This window comes from Antechinus flavipes, chromosome 6, assembly GCF_016432865.1.
Source record: "Antechinus flavipes isolate AdamAnt ecotype Samford, QLD, Australia chromosome 6, AdamAnt_v2, whole genome shotgun sequence".
NCBI classification, from domain to species: domain Eukaryota; kingdom Metazoa; phylum Chordata; class Mammalia; order Dasyuromorphia; family Dasyuridae; genus Antechinus; species Antechinus flavipes.
The window spans coordinates 154,892,095-154,917,694 of NC_067403.1; the positions used below are offsets into that span (position 1 = coordinate 154,892,095).

Consider the following 25,600-nt stretch of genomic DNA (forward strand, 5'->3'; position numbering starts at 1 on the left):
ACAAGTCTATTGGAATTGGTCTGAATCATCTCATTTTTGAAAAGACTCATGTCTATCAGAGTTGATCATTATATAATCTCGTTGTTGCTGTATACAATGTTCTCCTGCTTCTACTTCATTTAGCATCACATATAAGTCTGTGCAGGCTTTTCTGAAATCGTCCTGTTGATCATTTCTTATAGAACAATTATTCTATAAAATTTATATATCATAAGTTATTCAGCCATTCCCCAATTGATACACTCCCTTTATGTCACAGATATGGAAAAGGAAAGCCCAGAGAGATTATATACTTACTTAAAGTCATACAGGAAGTACATAGCAGAGCCAAGACTCTAAGTAAAGTCCTTGGATTCCAAATGCTATATCTCATATATTTTATACACCATACTTCTCTTCTAATGCATATGTGTGTATGTATATAAAATCCATAAATAGTTACGGAGAATATTAAAAATAAGTAATAGAGAAGAGGTCTTGGTCATTAAAAAAAAAAAAATGAACAGAGGATTGAGAATAGCAAGACTTACAGCTTGGGCCCAGAATTCACCAAATGGAACAAAGGCCTAGTGTGATTTGGGCCCCAAGTTTATCCCCAGAAAAGTCAGAGGCTAAAATGAGAGGCAGGAAGACTGGATCTCCCAGGTCACTTCAAATTCTTATATTTTTCTGATTTACTTGTGTCTGCCTGATAGATAAAGTCCAGTCTAATGCTTTGCGTATAGCAGGTTTTCATTAAGTATTTGTTAAAGAAAGAACAAAGAAAAAATACTTTGTGCATTAATTTGCATCCTTTACCTACCTTAGGAAATTAACTCTTAGCCTTTCCTCTGGAAATAAACAAACCAGAACTCCCAAAAGAATTCTTAAAGCCCGTTGGCAGCACTTCACAACATGTAGACAAACCATATTCTACATAGCAGAGCTTTTCTTTCCCATTCCAGCTGTGGACTGTGCTTGAGGATTAGTGAGTGGCTTCAGGTTTATATTTTCTGTAATTTTGAATTCTTCTGCCACTCCCCTCCTCTCCCCCAAATTACATACTAGTCTCCTCTTTCCAATTATGACTCTAAGATCAACCTTAAAAGCAGGACAATAGGATATGTTATCTGAGGTATTGGATCAGACTTTCTGATGATCCTCCCCCAGTCTTTTACATCAGAAATTCTTTGCTTTGTGCTATATTAACATATTCCTAAGTATTAGGAATAACATTAGCTGTCTTAGATGCATTTGCTACTGTCCAGTCTTTTCAGTCTCAGCACCTTTCCTGAAAGGAAAGGAGTGGGTGGAGAAGAAATAGCATTGGAATCCCAAAAACAATTTGTGTGTGTGTACGCGTGTACAGTATTTAAAGGTGGGGAGAGAGAGGAGAAGGGATATGAGCTCACTATGGGAGGAGGAAATAGTCCTGAGGTGGAAAGGAGACTAGGGGAAGAGAGTGAAGAAATCTAGAGACACAAAACCTGATCTCCAGGGGTACCTTAATTCTGGTTCTTTTGGCCTGGGTATGGACAAATCCTTTTCCCCTTGAGTTCAATCATAATCAGGCTGGAATTTTTTTCTAAGGGGAAAACTATTAAGAGAAAATGAAACAAATCACAAAATAAAGAGCACAGAGGTATTTTCCTAAGGTTACTCCAGTCTGGCCACAAATTAGTTTTGATGACATTTTGAATTGTTGTTCCTGGTTCTTACCTCAATCCTTCCCGAAGATCTCTACACACTTGTAATATGTTTTGTCTCAGTTTCCTCATTTGTAAATTGTGATCCCTTCAAACTTCAAAATATTGACCTGTTATAGTCTGGTCTCAAAGTCAGCATGAATGTCTAGTTTTATGAAAAGACTTGCAGTCTCATGGCAGATGTGGTCATCCCTGAGTTCTCAGGTCTCTTTTGGTTTATACTATGGTCCTACATCTGACCAGAATTGCAAGTAAATTTATTAGGATATTATTATTTTGGAAAGCAGTATAAGTGTAGAAATATCACTGAACTTATTTAAATGCTTATCACCTGTAAGTCACAATCTCTGCACTTATAAAGCAGAATAATAACACACTGGAGTCTTCCTCCTTCATTGAGCTTTTCTTCAAGGCTAATTGATCATCAAACATTTATTTAGTGACTACTGTGTCTCAGGAAGATGTATTAAGCATTAGAGATTTTTAAAAGGCAAAAACAAGAAACAAATCAGTTCCTTGTCTCAAGAAGCTCACTATCTAATAGAAGAAACAAAATGAAGATATATACATGACAAAATGGATATAGTTAGTAGAGAGTAGGCACTAGAATTTGGGAGGGGGGGATCATAGAAAGACTTCTTGTAGAAAGTGCTTTTTTAGCTGGGATTTGAAGGAAGCCAGGAGGCAGAGGGGAGGAGGGAGAAAGTTCTAGACATGGAGGAGAGCTAGTGAAATACATAGAGTTGGGAAATGGAGTACCTTGTACATAAAAGAGAAAGGAGTCAGTGTTACTGAATCAAATATTATGTGATTGAGAGTAAGGTGTAAAAAACTAGAGAGGCAAAAGGAGTTCAGATTGTGAAGGAATTTGAACGCCAAACAAAGCTTCTTATATTTAATAGGGTGTCACTGAATAGAAGGTGACATGGTCAGATCTGTTCTTTAGGAATATTAGTTCAATAGCTAAATGGAGGAATGGACTATACTGAAGAGAGACTTGGCAGGCTTTTAGAAGTATAAGTGTGAGAGGGAAACTTAGTAGTCAGAAGAGAGAAAGATGGCATATATGAGAGATGGTAAAATGAGAGGACTCACCAGCAGATTTGACATGTGGGGAAGAATGAAGATTCGAGAATGGTACACTCAGTGAGGGTGAGTGATTGGGAGGATGGTACCCTTGAGAATAGAGAAGTTGGGAAGAGGGAAGAATTTGAGGGGGAAAGATGAGGCCGTGTTAAGATTTAAAACAATCTCTTCTTTCTCTTCCTTATCTTAAAGTTCTAACCAAGTCTAAGGAATGTAATAAGCTCTAAACTCCTTAGTAGGACAGAAAGGACTAAATCCAGCTTCTGTCATTTATAAGCTCTGCCCACTTCCCCAGGTTCTTTTTTATGACTCATTCTATGGTGCCCTTCCCACCTCTCTCCTCCCTATCTCCAGAAGGGTGACATTTTGTGAGTAAGCTTACAATGAAAAAAAAAAAACAAAAAACACTCCTTTATGAATATATTAATAACACCAGATAATTTTTACCAACCTATAAGAGAAGGTTCTTTTCTCCCAGGGGGATTTACACAAATATTAGGCAATTTCCTCAGAACTGGAAATTTTCCTTAAAGTAAAATGTATAGAGTTGTTCTTTAGTTCAACAAGATAATGAACACCATGCTAGACAACGAAGGAGATACAGTTTAGTTAAGTCACAGTCCTTGTTCTCATGAAATCTAGAGCTTTAGTAGGGACACATGACTAGTACACAGAGAAGTTTAATATAAAATAGTAATTAACAAGGGAATTGGATATTTGTAAAACAAAGTGATCTGAAAGGTCCTGGGGGTAGGGAGGAGGAGTCCTATTGACTTGGTAGAATCAAGGAAAACTTTGTAGAAGAAATGACATCTGAGTTCTAAACTTTATGAAACTAAAACTGATTTATAAAATTTAAATGTTCTGTCCTTTAGAGGTCACATTCATTACTCAAACAAGAATAAACTAATTTTGTAATTCTTTTCAGTTATGATAAAACCTCATCTTATTTCTATACCCCTTTTATTCTTTAGTGAAATTTTCTGTTTAAGGAAACATCTTATAGCCTCATTCCTGAGCTATAATAATCAGAAGCAGCTCTGGGTATATTTGAGAAGATTAGAGTCACTGAGAGCTAATAATTTTTTCCCCTGAGGCAATTGGGGTTAAGTGATTTGCCCAGGGTCACACAGCTAGGAAGTCTTAAGTGTCAAGGTCACTTTTGAATTCATGTTTTCTTGACTTCAGGACTGCTGCTCTATGCCCTGCATCACTTAGATGCCTCAAGAACTAATAATTTGATCAGTTTTGCAATTTTAAAATGAGAGCCAGAGTTCAATCCCAAGAAGTCCCTTAATTTTCAGGCCTCTTTGTCAAGACCTTTCCATGAGAGGAAACTGCCACCAACCCAATAACTTAGATTCTGGTCATTATTTCCTTATTAAGATTAGTTTGATTTAAAAGATGTAGTATCCATTGAACTCTTCTTTTTATGTTAGTAGAATGGATTAAAGGTGAATTGGATGGAATAAGGAAGCAGGTAGACTTCTTGTATGAATTCCAGGAGCCTGCTAAGGAAAAAAACTTCTAGATCTTTCTCTGAAAGCTGGTCTTGACCTAGTCACAATTCTTTTTCTTTCCTTTTATTTTGAATTACATGAAAAATAATTTTTAACATTTTTTAAATTTTGAGTTCCAAATTCTCTTCCTCCCCCTTCCTTCAAAAGGCAAGCAATTTGATATAGATTATACATATATAGTCATGAAAAATATATTTCCATATTAGCCATGTTGCAAAAGAAAACAGGCAAGAGAGAAAAAAATGAAGAAAAAGAAAGTTTAAAAAAGCAAGCTTTGATTAGTTCTTTTTTCTGGAGGTGGATAGCATTTTTATCATAAGTTCTTCAGAAGTGTCTTGGAACATCGAATTGCTAAGAGTGGATGTCATTCACAGTTGAAAATCGTACAGTATTTTTGTTACCATGTACGGTGTTCTCCTGGTTTTGTTCACTTTGCATCAGTTCATATAAGTCTTTTCAGATTTTCCTAAGATAATTCTGCTTCTCATATCTCATAGCATAATAGTATTTCATTGCAATCACATACCACAACTTGTTCAGTCATTTACCAACTGATAGACATCCCTGCAATGTTCAATTCTTTGCCACCACAAAAGAGCTGCTATAAATACTTTTGTCCATATACGTTCTTTTCCTTTAACCTCTTTGGGATACAAACCCAGTTATATTTGGTCAAAGGATATGTACAATTTTATAGCACTTTGGCTCTATCTTCAAAATGGCTGAATCAATTTACAACTCCACCAAGAGTTAGGCTGTTATTCTTCAATGAATCTGTGATTGCCCTAATGTCAATTCTTCACCCCATCTATTATCCACATCTCACTTGGACTGACTTTTTCCCCAAGGTCTGCCAGAATCCTCCCACAGAAGACCCATCTAAAGTACTATGGGTTTTCTTTAGCTAAGATCCAACATTAGGTGATACAAATGAAGCACGTAGCCTTTCTTTCTTTCTTTCTTTCTTTTTTTTTTACATTTCTTTTTTTTATTATTATAGCTTTTTATTTACAAGATATAAGCATGGGTAATTTTTCAGCATTGACAATTGCAAAACCCTTTGTTTCAATTTTTCCCTTCTTTCCCCCTCCCCCCTCCCTCAGATGGCAGGTAGACCAATACATGTTAAATATGTTAAAGTATATGTTAAATACAATATATGTATACATGTCCAAACAATTATTTTGTTGTACAAAAAGAATCAGACTTTGAAATAGTGTACAATTAGCCTGTGAAGGAAGTCAAAAGTGCAGGTGGACAAAAATAGAAAGACTGGGAATTCTATGTAGTGGTTCATAGTCATCTCCCAGAGTTCTTTTGCTGGGTGTAGCTCCATTGGAACTTATTTTGTTCATCTCATTGTTGAAGAGGGCCACGTCCATCAGAATTGATCATCATATAGTATTGTTGTTGAAGTATATAATGATCTCCTGCTCATTTCACTCAGCATCAGTTCATGTAAGTTTCTCCTTCTGAAATCATCCTGCTGGTCATTTCTTACAGAATAATAATATTTCATAATATTCATATACCACAATTTATTCAGCCATTCTCCAATTGATGCGCATCCATTCAATTTCCAGTTTCTGACCGCTACAAAGAGGGCTGCCACAAACATTCTTGCACATACAGGTCTCTTACCCTTCTTTAAAATCTCTTTGAGATATAAGCTCAAGAGTAACACTGCTGGGTCAAAGGATATGCACAGTTTGATAGCTTTTTGAACATAGTTCCAAATTGTTCTCCAGAATGGCTGGATGTGTTCACAATTCCACCAACAATGTATCAGTGTCCCACTTTTCCCACATCCCCTCCAATATTCTGCATTATCTTTCCTTGTCATTCTAGCCAATCTGACTGTGTGTAGTGGTATCTCAGAGTTGTCTTAATTTGCATTTCTCTGAATAATAATGACTTGGAACATCTTTTTATATGGCTAGAAATAGTTTTAGTTTCTTCATCTGAGAATTGTCTGTTCATATCTTTTGATCATTCATCAATTGAAGAATGGCTTGATTTCTTATAAATTAGAGTCAATTCTCTATATATTTTTGAAATGAGGCCTTTATCAGGACTTTTGACTGTAAAAATGTTTTCTCAGTTTATTGCTTCCCTTCTAATCTTGTCTGCATTCGTTTTGTTTGTACAAAAATTTTTCAATTTGAAATAATCAAAATTTTCTATTTTGTGATCAGTAATGATCTCTAGTTCTTCTTTGGTCATAAATTCCTTCCTCTTCCACAGGTCTGAGAGGTAAAGTATCCTATGTTCTTCTAATTTATTTATAATCTCATACTTTATGCCTAAGTCATGAACCCATTTTGACCTTATTTTGGTGTATGGTGTTAAGTGTGGGTCAATGCCTAGTTTCTGTCATACTAATTTCCAATTTTCCCAGCAGTTTTTGTCAAACAGTGAATTCTTATCCCAAAAGCTAGGGTGTTTGGGTTTTCAAACACTAAATTATTAAAATTATTGACTGTTTTGTCCTTTGAACCTAACCTATTCCACTGATCAACTAGTCTATTTTTTAGCCAATACCAAATGGTTTTGGTAACCCCTGCTTTATAATATAATTTTAGATCTGGTACAGCTAGGCCACCTTAATTTAATTTTTTTTCATTAGTTCCCTTGGAATTCTTTGTGAAGACCAAGTTAGCACTCTGGATACCTTAGAATCAGCCGGAGTCAGGCTAAACAAAAGTCCTTGATCTTTATTCTAGGTCTTTTGGGGTAGCAGTCAGAGGAATGGACACAGAAATCTCCACACATTCTTTCTCTATCTCCACCTCCAAAAAGTAACTCTCCCTTGTCTTACTCCACCCTCTAATCCCCTTTTACAATCCTCTGTCTACATCAACAGATTGAGTCAGCACCCAATAGTGGGGCAGACCGTTTTCCAAGCACATGCTAATAGAGTATTTTCCAATAAGTAATTAGCCTTAACTGCTCCGTTGTCCAAATGCATCTGCTCAAAGTTTTCAGCCTTTTACAATTCTTGACCTTTTGTTTTTCCATATGAACTTTGTTATTTTTTCTAAGTCATTAAAATAATTTTTTGGGAATCTGATTGGTATAGTGCTAAATAAATAGATTAGTTTATTAGTATTATCATCTTTATTATATTTGTTCGCCTTATCCAAGAGCATTTAATATTTTTCCAATTGGTTAGAGCTGACTTTATTTGTGTGGAAAGTGTTTTGTAGTTTTGTTCATATAGTTTCTGATTTTCCCTTGGCAGATAGATTCCTAAATATTTTATATTATCAGTAGTTACTTTAAATGGAATTTGTCTTTGTAACTCTAACTATTGGATTTTGTTAGTGATATATAAGAATGCTGATGACTTACGCAGTCTTTCTAAAATATGATATTAAGAGGATGCATGAAGGGTATATTTAGGCTATATAGCATATTGTTTTGATCATTTACTATTAAGAAATGGTGCATGAGTGAGCACTGAGGAATCTGAAAGAGCACTTGGTGGACCATGAGAGTTCCTGGATTTAAATCCCCAAATTATTTGTGTGTGTGTGTGTTTGTATGTGGGGGGGGGGGGGAAAAGGAGGGGAGAAGGGTTAATGGCAAATCACATTTATATATAATATTTTAAAGTTAAACTCATTTTACATACATAATCTTATTGGATCTTCACATCACCAGTATTGTTTGAAGGGGTTAGATTAAACTGTTTTTGAGGTCCCCTTGAACCTCAAAACCCTTGATAAGCTATGTTCCTACATGACTGGAAAAAAAGGCCTGAATTGGTCATATCTAAATCATAATGAATACTAAGAAGGTAAAATGGTAGAATGGAGATACTACTGAATTTGGAACGCAAAATACTTACCATTTCTGTGACTTTGGGCAATCACAAGGTGTCTGAGATTTGTACAATAAGAAAATATATTAACATTGCCTCTGGAGCTTTCAGGCTTGAATGAGGCATGTATGCACAGGAAAGTAGTGTGGCCAAACCCCAAATGGCCGTGATTACCCTTGTCATTATCGTCATTATTCTACATATTTTTCATAAACATTCCAATAGGGGAATTAATTTAAGTTAAAGTTTTGTTTTGTTGGTTTTTACTTTGTCAAAGACAGATCTCAAATTCTGTGAATGGATGATGCTAGAACCTGTATTGTTATAAAGTGTGAATTATTATTTTTAAAAATAGTTGAAATTTATATAGTGCTTTACAATTATCAAAGGCTTTACACTTATTAGCTTAGTTGATCCTTACAATTCTTGGAGCTAGGTGCTATTATTATCTCCGTTTTACAGGCGTAGAAACTTAAGATACACTGGGGTTGAGTGACTTCATCAGGAATCCATACCTAAGACCTTAGGGCTGATTTAAAATCAGGTCAGTTGCAGCGCACAACAGCAACAGCGTGAGTTTGGGGAACCTTTAAACGATCCCCGGGGAGCTCCCAGCAGGTGCTCCGCTGCCCTGGCCGAGGTATTGCAGCCAGAGCCGATCGCTGGGACCACGGCCTCCACCAGACAACTTTCCCCGGGCCTCAAAGCGCCGGCTCTAGCAGACGAGGCCAAGGGATTAGAACACAGAGCGAGCGGCCAAGTCCAAGTCCCACCTCCAGTCCCTGACGTTGCGCTCCGGGGAAGGGGTCTAAGGAACCGAGGCCAGAGAGGGGCGCAGAGGCAACCCCACTCCTCATCTCCTATCTTGCCCTCCTCCCCACCCCCAGGAGAACGGGCTTTCCCCGCCTCCAGACTGGGAGTGTGTCTGTGAATGTGTGTACGCGTCTGGCCTTGCTCGCTCTCTCCGGCTCAACGTCAGTGGGAATTTCCAGCCAGGAAGTGAGAGAGTGAACGAGAGAAAGACAGAGAAGTGCGCCCGCAAGCCGCTAGCAGGAAGGGGAGGTTTCGCCACCCGAGAGGCGAGGGAACGCTCTGACAGCTTCCCCCTTTCCCCTTCCCGTCGCTCTGTATCACCCGCCCGCAGTCTAGTAGGCAGCCCGAGGTGCACCGGGGAGAGCGCACGAACGAGGAGCTGGGACTGCGGTGCGCCCACGGCGGCCGCTGGAGAGGGCGCTTAGGGGAGCGGCACCCCTTGCTTCCCCGGCCCGGGCTGCGGGACATGCGCCGTGCTGCCTGGTGCTAGGCTCCGCAAGGCTGAACCACGCGAGCTGCCCGTCCGCCTCCTTCTTCGGCCAGCCCTCCCTTGCTACTCGCCGGACTTGAGCGGGGAGCCGGGACGAGCTGGGAGGCCCTGTAGAACAGCTCTCCCAAAAGGTAAGAACAAAGTTGGGGCGAGGGGGGCAGGGAGACTTCCTGCGAGGGAAGGTGCGGACAAGTGCGGCTCTTCACGCCGAGTCCCCAATACTTGCAGATCCCCACCCCGCCATCCTGAGTCTAGACTTCCTCATTCCTGTTCGACCCGTTGGAGGAGGTTGACACCAGTTGCGAGGTGCATGGGATTGGTGAGAGAAGAGGAAAAAGGCAGCCCGGGACCCGGAATAGTGCAAATCGGCTCTGGGGCACCCAGGGGGCCATGTGGTTTGGCCGGTTGTGTTGTTTTTTCCCCTGACCCATTTCACCTCCTCCAAAATTTCGAAAAAAATCTGGGCATCTTGGATGGCAGCTGCTGGGAAAACTTCTTGGGGGGAAGGGGGGTGAGGGATAGAAGAGGGTAAGGGAATGACTGAGGACGTACGTTTGTGGACATGTGTGCGAGTATGTGCCCGTATCTTGTGTGTGTGTGTGTGTGTAGTGTGTGTGTGTGTCTGTGTGTGTCTGTGTCTGTGTCTGAGGAACGGTGTTTTGAGTGAAGGGCTGAACCTGATTTTTATCCAAGGGCGTTTCACGAAATGAAGGCAGAAGAGGCTACTGATTTCTTAACTTGAAAACACTCTATAATTTCCAAGTCTTGTTCACTATCTGCCCTCTCAACTGAAAACGTGCTGATTCTTCACTTCGGGTTGTCCCTTCAGAAATTTCAGTATATAAAGGCATTCCAAGACACCCCCCCCCCCCAAGACAATCTGAAAAAGGCGGGGTAGGGGTATTTCTACTCGTTAAATCAAGTACTTAATAATGATTAGTTCGTTATTTAAAAAAAAAAAAAAAAAAGTGGTTACTGGCCCAGGATGCCCCAAAGAGGGCAGTTTTAAGTTTTAGTAACCATAGTGTAAGCTACTTGAAGGTTTATAATTGATCTTATGAGTATGATCATTCCACAGTGAAATTAATTTGCACCCTGGGTTTTCTATTTCACTTTTTAAATAACCTGGTTATCAGGGATTTTTGTTTTGTTTTGTTTTGTTTGTTTTTTTAACTTGGATATGTAAAGGTTAAATAGAAACCAACAGTTTAGGGCTTAAGTTCAACTTAGTGGATTTTTATCAAAGTAACTGATTCCAAATCTTGGATTATTTACTGAGAATATAATATGGAAGTGTTTAACCATTTACTGTATTGGACTAAAACAGTAGTCCTCCCAGAATCCCGTTTCCCACTGTTTAGAAACAAGATACTCCCAGTTGTTGTAACAGTGTTACTTTGGGGAGTCACTAGTCTTCCTGAATAGGCAGTCTTCCTGAATAGTTGTTTGTCTTTTTGTCCTTTAGATCAAAAATTCAAAAGTTCGGCTAAAGCATGCTGTTGAGACTTAATTTTACAATTTTTTTACATCTTCTTATTTGAAGTTGGTCATTTTTAAATGACCTACTGTGTTCCAGTCTCTTGGCTAAAAACACAGGGATACCAAGAAAGGCAGACAAGTCATTCCCCTAGAGGAGCTCACTGGAGGAAATAATACATAAAAAGAAGCAGAAAATTGGAGATGGAGGCAGGGAGTAGATTGAAGTTCTGAAGCCTGATGATGCCTTGTGCCAAGGGGAGGAAGATCTGGGGAAAAGTTTTCTATGTTCACCCTCCACCCTCAGCAGTTAGAGGGAGCCCCCTCCAGGGGTTAGGGATACTTAAACAGGCTTGAGTTTCAGAGTTGTTTCCATGTTTCTGGAAGTAAGTTTCTGGAGACAATGATGAAGACCCCGACAACTGCCAGGTAGGGAATGATGAGATGGCTGCCCAATTCCAAACTAGTTGAATTGTTTTTGATTGTTTTCTTTGTAATGGTGAAAGAATTTCCCTGATTTGGGGTGGAATAGTTAATTTGAGCCTAATGTATTTGAAAAGACAGAATTTTGGAAGAGAATTTTGTTGTATTTGTTGCATTCGTTTTTCATGTATATATACAACTGAATTATTAAAATACAAAGAATATATGTACTGAGAAGAGTTACACTAGTACTTTTTTTTTTTTGAAATTATCAGTCAGTTGGACTTTATAAATGTCTAGTCAGTATTGGTAGAACGTCAACTCAAATGTATTTAGCAAAACGTTCACCTGAATGAATGAATGAAAAATACTTAAATATTTAAGTCACGACTTAAAATAATGTGAGTTTTAGATTCTTAGCATAAATGTCTTTTTAAAGTGTTTCTTATCCTCAAAATCATTTCTGGAGATGGAAATCACAGGCAAAGCTGGAAGATGAGAAAACTGAGGTCCATATAAGTTGTGATTTGCCTAAGCTCATACAACAAGTTAATGGAAGAGGTAGAACTGAGTTTTTATTCCCATTTTATGATTGTTCTTCTACTTCAATATTGTGATCACTTCTAAAGTTTCCTTCTTTTGTTTTTTAAATGCATATTTTGTCTTTTAAATGCTTTATTTTACATATAAGTTATTCTGTCCAAATATTTACCATAAATCAAAGCAACTTTTTCAAATAACAAAAGAACCGGAATACCCCTCTCCTCTGCTAATAATGTTGGGATCTTTGAGTCAATTTGCCTTGCTTGTTGTAAATTCAGTCAGGGCACACTCTTTGGGCCCTATTTTTGAGTGTGTTTTTAACAAAGATAATGGAGTAGTTTGCCATTTGCTTCTCCAACTCATTTTACAGATGAGGAAACTGAAGCAAATAGGGTTAAGTGACGGGCCCAATGTCACAATAGTAAGTGTTTGAAATTCTCTTGACTCCAGCCCCAGACTCTGTTCACTCTTATCCAAGTAGCTGCTTTTATACTAAGCTCTTTAGAAATATCTGTCCCAAAATTAATTACCTTGAAATGGAGTAGGCTTTAAAATTCAGTGATCCCAGATCTTATCATTCACTTTTTCTGGTTCCTGGGTACAAATTGGACATATGTCAGAAACTGGTAATAGAGAGAGAATTGTTGTGTATTGTTGTCTAGCTCCCTTAAAGGATTATAAATTTAGTTCAAAAAAAAAAAAAAAAAAAAAAAGACCTTAAAACTCCTATTGTCCAACTCCTTTCAGTTGCAGATAACTTAGATAGCCAGTGGCAGGGCTAGGATTTGATCCAAATACATTCACACCTAAGTACTGATTAAGTTTTTCAGAGTATTCCACAGTAGCTGGGTGTTGCAGCGTATAGAGAAATGAACTTGAAGTCAAGATCTGTGTTCAAATGTTGTCTGAGAAATTCAATAGCTGTGGGAACCTGGGCAAGTCATTTACCTTTACTCAGTGACCCAAGCCACTTAAAACTGTGTCTCAGTTTACTCTTCTGTACAATGAGATAAACACCTCACAGGGTTATGATAAGGATCAAATGAATTAATTTGTAAACAAGTTTGCACATCTTAAAGCACCACATAAATGCTATTATCATTTTTCTGAATTGCTGAAAAGGTTCATTTCCCTTTGAGAGATCCTCCTGTTTCTAAAGGATATAATAATGAGTTTTATTCTCATGTTGGCATTCAAAGTGCCATATGCATTATTAATATATGTTAAGTGCCATGGAAAAAGAATGATAGATATTGACATGACCTATAACCTGCATTTAAAAAGCTGTTTTATCAGCTCTTTGTGAAAAGTACGGTACACATTTACAAAGCATTCCTTGGTGTGTGTGTGTGTGTGTGTGTGTGTGTGTGTGTGTTTACATTCTTCTTAAAGAATCTGTGTATTCACAAGTTAGATCGCAGAATTGCTATATTTCAAACACATATTAATTTTTTTCAAAAAATGTATTAATTTCCCTACCGCAGAACATAAGAAGTGATTACTGCTTTTTTTTTTTTCCCCCTGAGGCAATTGGGGTTTAGTGATTTGCCCAGAGTCACATAGGTAGGAAGAGTTAAGTGTCTGTGGTCTGATTTGAACTCAGGTCCTCCTGATTCAGGGCTGGTGCTTTATCCACTGCACCACCTAGCTTCCCCAAAGTGATTGCTTCTTACTGATCAAATGAAATCTAATTCAGATTTTTAATTTTAATATTTTAGGTTCATAAGTGAGGAAAACAGATGACTTCATTTGGCAAATAAAATAACAGTAAAAATAAATTTCTCTTAGTGCTTACAAAAATATCTGTGGTAACTTTTCTTTCATTTTAAACTTACCAGATATCTTAAACTTTGACATTTTTGTCTTATAATACATTTTTAGAAAACTTATTTTATTTTCATAGCATATGCATAGATTGTTTTCAACATTCACCCTTACAAAACCTTGTGTTCCAAATTTTGTTTTCTCCTTCCTTTCTCCCTACCCTTTCCCCTAGAGGGCAAGTAATCCAATATTTGTTAAACATATGCAATTCTTCTATACATATTTCCACAGTCATCATGCAAGATGAGAAAATCAGATCAAAAAGGGAAAAATGAGAAAGAAAAGCAAACAAACAACAACAAAAAAGTGAAAATACTATGTTGTGATTCACACTCAGTCCCCACAGTGCACTCTCTGGGTGTAGATGTCTTTCTCCATTACAGGAATGATTATTTGGTGATTGGTCCTAATGTTGAGCAAACCTGATTTATCCTCCAGCCTAAAGGAGGAAGGGGGATCTAAACTGCTAGGACAAAGGGACACCAGATCTGGAAAGATCTTTTAATACATAGATGTTTCTTATAAAGAGATTTTCAAATGTAATCGAATTGCAGAAAGTAGACAATTCAGAGATCATTTAGTACAACCTCTTTTCCTCCCCTCTCTTCTCCTTTCTAATCTCTCTTGTTCTTTCTTCTCTCCTCTTCTTTCCTTTACCCTCCTCTCCTTTCCTCTTCTTTCTTCTCTCTTTTCCTATCATCTTTTCATTCCCTTCTTTCTCTCATATCTATGTGCCTATCATTTATTTTTCTATATATATCTATCTACCTATCTGTAATCTATGTATCTCTTTATCTATTTAGCATCTTCTACTCATCTACTTACTTTTCTCCTATTTATTTATCTTAATAGACAAGTACTATAGCTTGGTAACTATATCATTCTAGAGATATTTTAATCCTTCCTATTTGAGCTGTTCTTCATTATTCTGGGATTTGGTACCATTTATAAATAATTGATCAATTGTATTATTCTTATATTTTATATGTATATATATGTGTGTATTTGTAAGAGTGTATTTGTATGTGTATGTATATACATACACACACATACACATATATATATATGTATGTATGTATATGTATACCTGCTGTCTAGATTACATGATCAATGTTATTTTTCTCTGTAACCCACCAGAGAGTCTTTGGTGTTTGAGTAGTCAGCAAGTTTCATTAGAATAATGACTGTTAATCTGGAGAAGTGATCAGCGTCACAGAACCTTAAAGTGATAAAGAACATCAGAAGTCAATGAGTCTCACCCGTGGCCTGAGTAAGCATCCTTTGTTGCGCATGCCTGAAAAATGGCCATTTAGTTTCTCTGTTTGAACATCTCCAACAAAGGGCCACCCTGTCCTTTCCAAAGCAGCTCATTGCTATTTGGGACAGTTCTAAATGGTTTAACTAAGTTTTTCCAAGTGTAAAATACTTACACAGCAGAGTCCCTGGTATAGCGTAAGCACTTAATAGATGCTTGTTCCATTCCTAACCATTTTATTACTTATCCTCTAGTTGCATTTCAGCTTATCAGTGTGTTTCTCAAAACATAGCTCCCACACTTAGACATAATATTCTAAATGTCTGACCAAGATAGGAGACAGCAGGACTATTTTGAAATCTTTTGGAAATCCCTTCAAGACTCAGTTCTTGTCACCTTCTTCATAAGGCCTTTTGATGTTTCCCTAGCTGCCAATATTTCCTGTCTAAAGACTATATTGTATTTATTTTGTATATATTCTACATACAGGTTGTTAAAAAAAAAAAAAAAGTCTTACTGCAGTTTTAAGCTTAAAGATGTACATCTTGCCTTCTTCTTAGAATGTTGGTTCCTTGAGGCATAGTATGGTTTCCTTGTATCTTTATACATCCTCAATGTTTAGTGCTGTGCTTGGCACATTGTAAGAAATAAATAAATGCTTTTTGGTTTCTTGATCCAGATATTATGTTTCTTTTTTAGCTTTTTTGTCACCTTGCTGGCTCATAGTGAGCTTGTAGTCCATTATGATAAATTCCCCAGATCTCTTTTCCATGTTCTGCTGAGTGCTGTCTCTCTTGTTCTACACTTGTATTATTGGTGCTGTTGTTTCTAATCAAAGTTCAAAGTTTAACATTTATTGTTGTCACATTGAGCCTCTTGAACTACTTTTTCATAGAAATGGCATTTATTCACTTTCAACTTTGGGTTAACCTCAGATTTCAGCAGCAGTTCATCTGTGTTTTTATCCAAGGCACTGGTAAAAATGTTGAATAATTCAGACTGTAGATTCAATCCCTGGGCCATCCACCAGAGACCCTAACTTTAAACTGACAACAACCCATTGATAATGAACAGTGTCAGTTTGACAACTGATCCATAATGAATGACTTATCTCTAAGTTAAATCAATCTAGTAACTCCTATGTATTCTTCCATATCTCTCTATTTTGTCCATGAGGATGTTTTGATACTTTGTAAAATATTTTGTTGAAATCCAAGCATATTCTGTGTCATTCTATTGGTAGAGATTGCTTAGAATGGAGTAGTATGCTATCATAAGTCAAGAAGTTTGTTTGTTTTTTAAGTTAGTAAATGCAAAATGTTAAAAGTACATAGTTTAGCTTGATCCATTTTTTAAGTTGATTTAACTATAATTAATTCTCTTAATTCTTGAATATTCTGTGGTTGTCTAATAGCTTCTTTATGCAAACAAATATTATGCTATTCAAACTTTATGTATTATGCCTTGCAATCCAATTCAGTACAACAATATGTTAATGCTATGGATTTTTCTGCAACTATGAACAATGTCTTCTGCAGGATACTGTGCATACGTGGGGGGGAGGGGCAATATACTCCTATTTTTCAAAGAGGTTCCATTCTTAATTACGAGGAAGTCTACTAGCCAAGAGAAATTGGGGAAGAAAGAAGCTATATCTAGTAAGTGCAAAGATCAATCAGTCAATGAATAATTATTTTTTAAGTTCCCATTTTATTCCAAGCTCTTTACTAGGCACAAGAGATGAAAGTACAAAGAATGAAATAATCTTTACTTAAAATGAGCTTATATTCTAATGGGGAGGAAAATATAATATAAAAATACATTTAACATAAATTTTAAATCAGTAAATAAATTCACATATATGTATACACAGACATGCACAGTGTACCCTAGCAGTTTTTTTTTTTTTTTGGGGGGGGGGTTCAAGGGATCGAGGAAGGATTCATGTAGAAATAAAATGGTCCCTAAGTTGCATCTTAAAAAGGGAGGTACCCTATGAAAATAAGGTAAAGAGAGACTTTTCCAGGTGTGGAATACAGTACAAATACTAGAAATGGAATATCCTGAATGAGGAAGGCAGAGGGAAAGCAAATTTGGCTGCATCACAGAATAAAGAAAAGATAATGATCTCTTACAAGGCTGGAAAAATTAGTTGGAGTCAGGTTTATAGATGTATGTTGATGAAAATTTCATCTTACTCTTGGCAATTATTTCTTTTTTTCACTTTTCAACCTATTCTTTTAAAAGTTTAGGTAATTAGGAATAATGATTTTTAAAACTCCCTCTCAAAAATTTTATTGTTTGCCTTGATATTTCACCATTTTTGAAAAGAGCTCATAATTCTTATAACCTCCTGAATCTTTTATCAGCATTTAAGTAACAGATTATTGCAAACTTCACACTATGAGTTTATGAATTTATTAAAGTAAAAAAAAATGATATGGCAAGTATAATTTTAAATATATATTTAATTTATATATATGTATATGAATGTGTATCATTTGTATTTTAAAAGAACTTAACTTCATAAAGGAGACATTTTGCTTGAAAAAGTTTAAGCTTTAAGAAAAAATTAGTCAATCTATGTCAAAACAAAAAAGTATAGTCAGTCCTCTGAGGGAACTAACCAAATCATAATACATCGAAGATATATAAAGAAATAATTTTTAATTGAGCAATTAGCATTGATATATAAATATTGGACCTTGCTCTGCACTAAGTAGGAATTACTGAATTTGCTTTGTATACAAGTTAACATTTTGGGGGGAGGCCAACTTCATTAATCATATTGGCCTACTTGAAGTTCTTCTAAAATGGCTTGTACTGGCTGACCCCAGGCCCTAGAAGCTTGGTCCCCTCAAATGATTTAAAAGCTTCGTTGTTTTTTCTTCAAGACCCAAGCCAAATCCAACTTCTTTGAGAAACTTTTTCTACCTAGTGTCTCCCCTTCTTAGATAACTCATAAATTCTGGAGAGATCTTCAATGTTCTTAATTATTTAATTGTTACCTTTCCCATTAGAATTTAACTTCCTTCAAGACATGAACTGGTTTTTTGTTTTTGCTTTCTTTATATCTCTTGTTATTTAACATTGTTGAAAAGTAAGAACTTAGTAAATGCTATTTACTGGTACTGATAATAAGACTGATTGAATTTATTCTGGACACAAGTTAAATTTTGGAGAGTATCACTTTATTAGGTACTAATCACATACTACAGGAATAGAATATAGGATTGTCAGAGTACATATTCCTTTTCTTCTAAGAGAATTATTCTAATTTTAAAATGTACTAAAAGTGATTTTTTTTCTTTAATGAATGAAATCTAGTGCTTTCAAGAAGCAGAGCAGTTTATAAACTACAGAAATTAGCTTAATTTCAAATTTTTATGGATAGATAATAAAGCAATTTAAACTTTGTAAACATTTTGCACCAATAAAAATATAGCTTGAATGCTATATAATTGTATTGAATGAAATTTAAAAATTATAAAATTCAAATTAATTCACCAGAAGTTAAAAGTCACTTAGTTAAAATGTCCCTCAGTGGCTGTCATTGTACCAGTGAGGTGAAATGAAAGGAACACCGGACATTGAACATTTCTTTCAATCTCCCCAGGCCTTAGTTTTCTCATCTGAAAAATAGAGGGCTTGAACCAGATAATTGTCAAGGTTATTTCCAAAGTCTAACTGAGCACAGTATATGAATTGTATGCACCCAAAATGGCAGCTTTTGTGTTCCTATGTAAAGGTAATAGACTTATTTCTATCAAATTCTTCAGGCTAGCTTGCTCCACAAACAAGATACTACATTTTGGCTTCTTTGGTTGCTTCAGTTTTTTGTGTGGCATGCTTTTCCTTTTATCCTAATGGGTTCCCTGGATTATTTGTAGTTCCAACTAAAATCCTTTCTTCTATAGAAAGTATTTCCCAACTCCTCTTAATTCTAGAGCCTTGTCTTTCTTTCTTTCTTTCTTTAATTATAGCTTTTTATTTACAGGATATATGCATAGGTAATTTTTCAGCATTGACAATTGCCAAACCTTTTGTTCCAATTTTTCCCCTCCTTCTCTCTATCCCTTCCCCCAGATGGCAGGTTGACCAATACATGTTAAATATGTTAAAGTATAAATTAAAAACAATATAAGTATACATGTCCTAACAGTTATTTTGCTGTACAAAAAAAATTGAACTTTGAAATAGTGTACTATTAGCCTGTGAAGGAAATAAAAAATGCAAGCAGACAAAAATATAGGGATCAGGAATTCTATGTAATAGTTCACAGTCATCTCCCAGAGTTCTTTTGCTGGGTGTAGCTGATTCAATTCATTACTGCTCTATTGGAACTGATTTGGTTCCTCTCATTGCTGGAGATGGCCACATCCATCAGAACTGATCATCATATAGTATTGTTGTTGAAGTATATAATGAGCTCCTGGTCCTGTAGAGCCTTGTCTTTCAATTATTTCCTATTTATCCTATTTATTTTAAGTTTGCCTTCATGTTGACTCCCCAATAGGTGGTAAGCCCCTTGAAGGCAAGAACTGTCTTTTGCCTTTTTTTTTTTTTTGCCTCCAGCTCTTAAGTCTAATGCTTGGTATATAATGGTTATTTAATAAGTGTTTATTAGTTGATTGATTGTCTTCTACCTTTTTCTTCTCTTAATCTTAACCTCTTTGGCTTCCTAGACATACAAACACCTTATTCTCTTCATGAATTATGAAAAGTCAATATTAAAGTTTATTTATATAACACACTGTCTTAAAGTACTGGGTAGAGTAAAACATGATATTATTCAAAGTCTACTGAATTGGAGTAGTTCTCATTTTAATTAACTAATTAATGATTTTTTTTTTGTTTCCCCCAATTACATGTTAAAACAATATTTTAACTTTTTAAACAAAGTTTAGAGTTCTGCATTCTATCTATCCCTCTTTCTTTCTCCTCCCCTCCCTGATATGACAAGCAGTCTGGTATAAGTTATACATGTGTAATCATGTAAAACATTTACATATTAGTCATTTTGTGAAAGAAGAGTAGAACAAGGAAGAAAGTGAAAAATAGCATTCTTTAATCTGTTTTTAATCAATATTAATTCTTTTTTCTGAAGCGGATATTATTTTTATCATTAAGTTCTGTGTGGGGTGGGGTGCTAGGACCGCCCCCCTTATCCAAACTGACTATTGGGAAGCATCTTCAGATATAAACAGAAAGCATTTATTCGGTCGTTGCAAGATGTAGACCAGCACAATAACTGAACAGTCCAGTGTGGTGTGTGGACATGGCCGAAGCAGAGGATGAATTATAAAGCAGAAAAGATATGGGTACATCTCCCACTCCCCCCATGATTTTTAAAATTATTGGATGGATTGAAAAAAAAGAAATGGTGAACAATGCTGTCCACGTCCTGGACATACTTCCTGAAGCTTAGACCAAGGGTTAATCTTTTCTGCCCTATAGCTCTCTGAGAGTGGGGATCAAGTGACATTTGAAACTTAGGGCTAAGGTCTGACCCATTATTCTGCGGTGTTCTGAAAAATCTTCACTGGTCCCATTCAGTCCTTTGAGATTATCTTGGATCATTGAATTTCTAAGAATAGCTAAGTCATTCACAATTCTTAATAATACAATTTTGTTATTATTATGTACAATGTTTTCCTATTTCTGCTCACTTCAGTTTGTATCAGTCATGTAAGTTTTTTCCAGGTTCTTTTGAAATCATCCTGGTTATTATTTCTTCTGATAGTACAATATTACTCCATCACAGTCATATAAAACAAGTTGTTCTGCCATGTCTCAATTAATGGGCATCCTCTCAATTTTGAATTCTTCGCCACCACAAAAAGAGCTGTTATAAATATTTTTATACAAATAAGTTTTCCCCCTTCCTACTCACTCCCATCTTAAAAAAAAATTTGGGGGGGATATAGACCTAGTTCCAAATTGGTCTCCAAAAGGTTCCTTTTTCTTTCTTTGTTTTTTTTTTTTTTAAACTAGTTCTGTAATATATATCCAGATATATCATAGGTTAAGCAAAGGACTGTTTGGATCAAAAAACCAAAACAAAACATTTATCCTTGAAACCTAACAGTGATTTATCTTTTAGTCATTTCACCAAGCCCTTTCCATTATTTTTTTTTTCCATCTTGGTATTCTGCAGAATTTCAAGTAAAGCTCAGATTCTTGTTTGTTTTGGTTTTTAAGTTTTAAATATTTACAGAAATAAGTCCTAACACAAGCCAAATCAGAGATGAACTGAATTTATAGTCTAGCTTGATAGCAACATCATATAGTATTCTAGTTTGCAGAAACTTAAGCCAAACGTAAATATTTGACTGGATGCATATGAAACTCCTAGAACTGAGACTATTCTAGAACAAAGCAGTCTTAGGCATATTCTTAGTATTAATGTCTCCAAGACACATGCTGGAATAATTCTTAAAAGACTGTTATCTGGATCCCTTTGCTCCTGGTCTGAGAATTCCATCTCTTTCCTCCAAAATATCAGCTGAAATTGAAACTCAGAATGAAAGCCTAAAATAAAACAAATGCTGTCTAGTTCCTTGATAATTGTATTATTTTTTCTAGAAAATGAAGGTGATATGGCTTGAAAGAAAATTAATGTTTACCCAAGAACTCAGAATTGTTGTTCATTTGTTAAGTCATGTTACAGTTTTTGTGACTCCCATGAATAGCACATAGCCCTTCTATTCTCCACTATTTCCCAAAGTCTGTGCAAACTTATGTTCATTGCTTCCATGATACTGTCTATCCATTTCATCCTCTATTGTCCCCCTTTTTTTTACCTTCAGTTTTTTCCAACATTGGGATGCCTGAGCAGTCCATTAAAGAGTTACTTAACTTTACATTCCCCTATTAAAGATTGCTTTGATTTGAGCCTTTTTAATAAATCTGCTGTGGAACTTCAGAAAAGGGAGAGGAGTAAGTTGTCCTTTGGCTTCTTTAGTCACACGGTAGTAAGTATTAGAACCAATGGTCTTTTCTGCCAGTGAAAGGTTGTTTGGAGGGGTGGAAAGGACTTAAGGAGACATTAACAGGCATTGTTTCCTTTCATTCAACTTGGCTAATGTCCTAATTATTCTGTGAAATTCATGCGAAATGGGCCAAAGGGTATGAATTTAACCCCATCCTTGAAATGATAACTAAAATTTTACTTTCAGATCTCTGAACATCTTCCCCCCCCCCCCTTTCCTTACAGGATAATTTCTAAGCCGTTTATTAAGCATGTAAAAAGGTGGGGGGGCGGGGGGGAAGGGAAGGTGGTAATGGTGAGGGGAGATTTGTTTGTTGAGTGCCTCTTAAACCTAGTGATAATGAATTCAGAATTGGAATTCCTGGTCCAATGCCAATTCCAGGACCAATTTTCCTGGCTGTGTGACTCTTAAAGTGACATGTAGATATGAGCTATAATTACTACTAATAATTGCCTGTACTTATACACTAAGTTAATTACTAGCATTTACATGTAATAATTAATAAAATTGTTCATAACTATCATTCATATAGAGAAATTTATAGTTTGCAAAGTGTTTTACAAATCTTATCTCATTTTGTCCCTGGGAGGTAAGTGTTATTAAAATCCCTGCTTTCCAATTGAGACATAGGTTAAATGACTTTATACAGAACTAGGTTTTCACTGATGCTTGTTGGTTTGACTTTATGACTCCAGATGCAATACTTGATCCACTATTCCAGTTAACTTAAGTTATTTGATCAATAATCTTTATTGATATTACAAAATAATCATATAATCAATGATTAGTTGCCTTCTCTGTGCCAGGCATTATGTTGTGTGTGGACAAAAAAACAAAAATAGATAGCTCCTCTCCTCAAGGATCTTACAATCTAATGTAAATACATTAAATGACATAAAATATAAAATATTTGTAAAATACAAAAATACAATAAAATACAAAATGAAGATTCTGTAAAATACAATATAAACAATACAAGTAAAATACAAAAAAAAAGGAGAAAGCTTCCTGGGGGGAAATGAGGAGATGACTATCTTTGGTTATCTCCTTAAATGCCAGTTTTAGAATTTATGACTTCACTCACCAGTCAGAGAGGCAGAGAATAGTGATGAGGTATGAGAGTGCTAAGACAGAGTGATCTTATAGGATGTAAGATTTCCCAATGATGGGGTTCTTGGGGACATGATGGAGAAGTCAAAGAAGTATGAAAGGAGGGCCCTTTGGGTGGGAAATTAGGAGATTTGGAAGGGACCTCAAAGATCCTTATTTCCTTTAAGATACAGTTGAGGCATCTATTCTCTCTGTAACAAATGCTCAGACTTTCCCTTTGACACTATCTTACATTTAACTATTTGATATATGTATATATTTGTATTATTCATTATATATGCATACATACATTATATATACATATATATGGTGTATTTACCTGTATTTTGTTGTCTTCCCCATTAAATTGTAAGTGCCATTTCATTTGGAATTGTTTAGTTCTTTAATTTGTATTCCCTGTTCTAACACATAATAGACACTTCATAAATGCTTGTTAATTTTATTGATTGACCTCCCTCTACAACAATCAGTATTGTAAGAACTTATTATGTACTAGAGCTGGTGCTAGATATACATAGACCAAAGTAAAACAGTCCCTGCTCCCAGAATAATTTATGTTATGTCAGAGAAGATAACATATACAATCTAAGTATAGCATATGTCAAATAAATGCAAAATAATTTAGGGGAGAGACAACAATAGCTAGATTGTTCAAGAAAGCTTAATTTAGAGTGGTGCTCCAGCGAAGTTTTGAGGGAAACTAGAGATTCAAAGAGGCCAAGGTAAGAAAGAAAATATGTGAGATATTGTGGATTTAGAATCTATAAGATTTGGCAGCTGATTAGATATGTCGGGTAAGGAAGAGTATAAAAATGATAATGACTGAAAGATCGCAAGCATGGGTGATCAGAAAGATGATGATATTCTTGAGAGAAATTAGAGAAATTTGGAATAGAATGGATTTGGGGAGAAAGATGATTGAATTCTATTTTGGACATTTTGAGTTTAAGGTGTTTATCCAATTCAGAATGTCAAAGAGGCAGTTGGTGATATGGGAGTAGATTGGGTACCATATTCATAGAAGTGATATTGGATCCATGGGACCTAATGAGGTGATAGAAGAGAACAAGACTAAGACAGAGCCACAAAGGGTATGCTATGGAGAATGATCCAGCAGTGAAGATTGAGGAGTAACATTCAAACAGGTAGGTAGGGAGAACCAAGAGAGTTTGGTGCCATGAAAGACCTGAGAGGAGGAATTACCCAGGAGGAGGTCAGCTGGGAAATGTTGCGATAAGATCAAGAAAGACAAGTGTTGAGAAAGAGGCATCAGATTTGGCAAGCTAGATATAACTGGTAACGTTGGAGAGAATATTTTTAATTGAATGATTGTCTAAGAAAAAAGAGTGTTAAATATTGAGAAATGAAACAGAAGAGGCTATAATTGTAGGAAAACCTCTCCAGAAATTTGACTGAAATAAAGAAGAGAATAACACAGTTTTTGGAATATAGTAGGTAATTAATAAATGTTTATAGATTGATAAAAGTATGACAGGGATATTTGAGGTGTTTTTGTTTTCAAATGGAAAAGAGCTGGGTGTGTTTTAGCAAAAAAAGAACTACTAGATAGGAAGAGATAAAGATTTTTGGAAGAGAGATGGTTGATTGTGAGAATGTACTTCTAAAGAGTTGTAGAGAATGAAGTATAATATTAAAGAGTTTTGAGATTTAGAATAGGGAGGCAGTCAAATAACGCAGTAAGTAGAACATCAGACCTAGAGTCAGGAGGACCTGAATTCAAATTTGGCCTGATATTTACTAACTACGTGATCCTGGGTAATTCACTTTGCCAGAGAGAAAAATAGAGCACACAAGAAAGGACACACATGTACATTTATATAGTATTTTAAGGTTTTGGAAATCTCATTTGATCCTTATACTAACCATATCACAACACTGCAGGTTGCCAAATGAGTATCAATTGAAGGAACTCAGGATGTTTGCCAAGAAAAGGGAAGATTTTAAAGGGTACATAATAGCTGTCTTGAAGTATTTGAAGACATCATGTGGGGAAAAAGTTTAAATTTGTTTTCCTTGACCCCAAAGAACAGACTCCCTAATAAGAGCTAAAAGTTGCAAGGAGATTATTTTAGACTTGATGTGAGGAGGAAAAAAAAAAAAACCAAAAAACTTGGTTAATAGATCCAGCTGAGCAAAAGTGGGATGTCTTCAGATAAGGTCTATGCCAAACTCTGTTGGTTGTGTATCTCTTTCTCACACACACACACACACACACACACACACACACACACACACATTTTATATTGCTCCTATATGTGTATGTTTGCCTATTTATAAATTACATATATATATATTTGTATATGTGTGTGTGTGTGTGTGTGTGCACTAGCCTCCTAATAATTATGTCCATTATGTGATTTACATGCAAAAAAAAAAAAGGCATTTAAAGAGTATGAGATATCAATGAACTAATATTTGATCCTAGAATCAATAGAGAGCCCTTGGAGTTTATTTTCAGTAGGGAAGTAACATAGTCAAGCTTGAATTTGAAGGAAATCTCTTTGGCAGCTCTTTGAATATAGTGTATTGGAGTAAGAAG

General features: G+C 35.9%; 1 protein-coding gene across 2 annotated transcripts in view; it reads left to right on the forward strand.

Moving 5' to 3' along the window:
• The first annotated feature begins 9,460 nt into the window (after window positions 1-9,460).
• The window catches only part of NFKB1 (nuclear factor kappa B subunit 1), a 161,833-nt gene continuing 145,693 nt past the window's right edge, over window positions 9,461-25,600 (forward strand). For both annotated transcript variants that reach the window (XM_051966185.1, XM_051966186.1), the window contains exon 1: window positions 9,461-9,548. The gene's annotated coding sequence lies outside the window, so the exon portion shown is untranslated. The remainder of the gene's footprint in view (window positions 9,549-25,600) is intronic.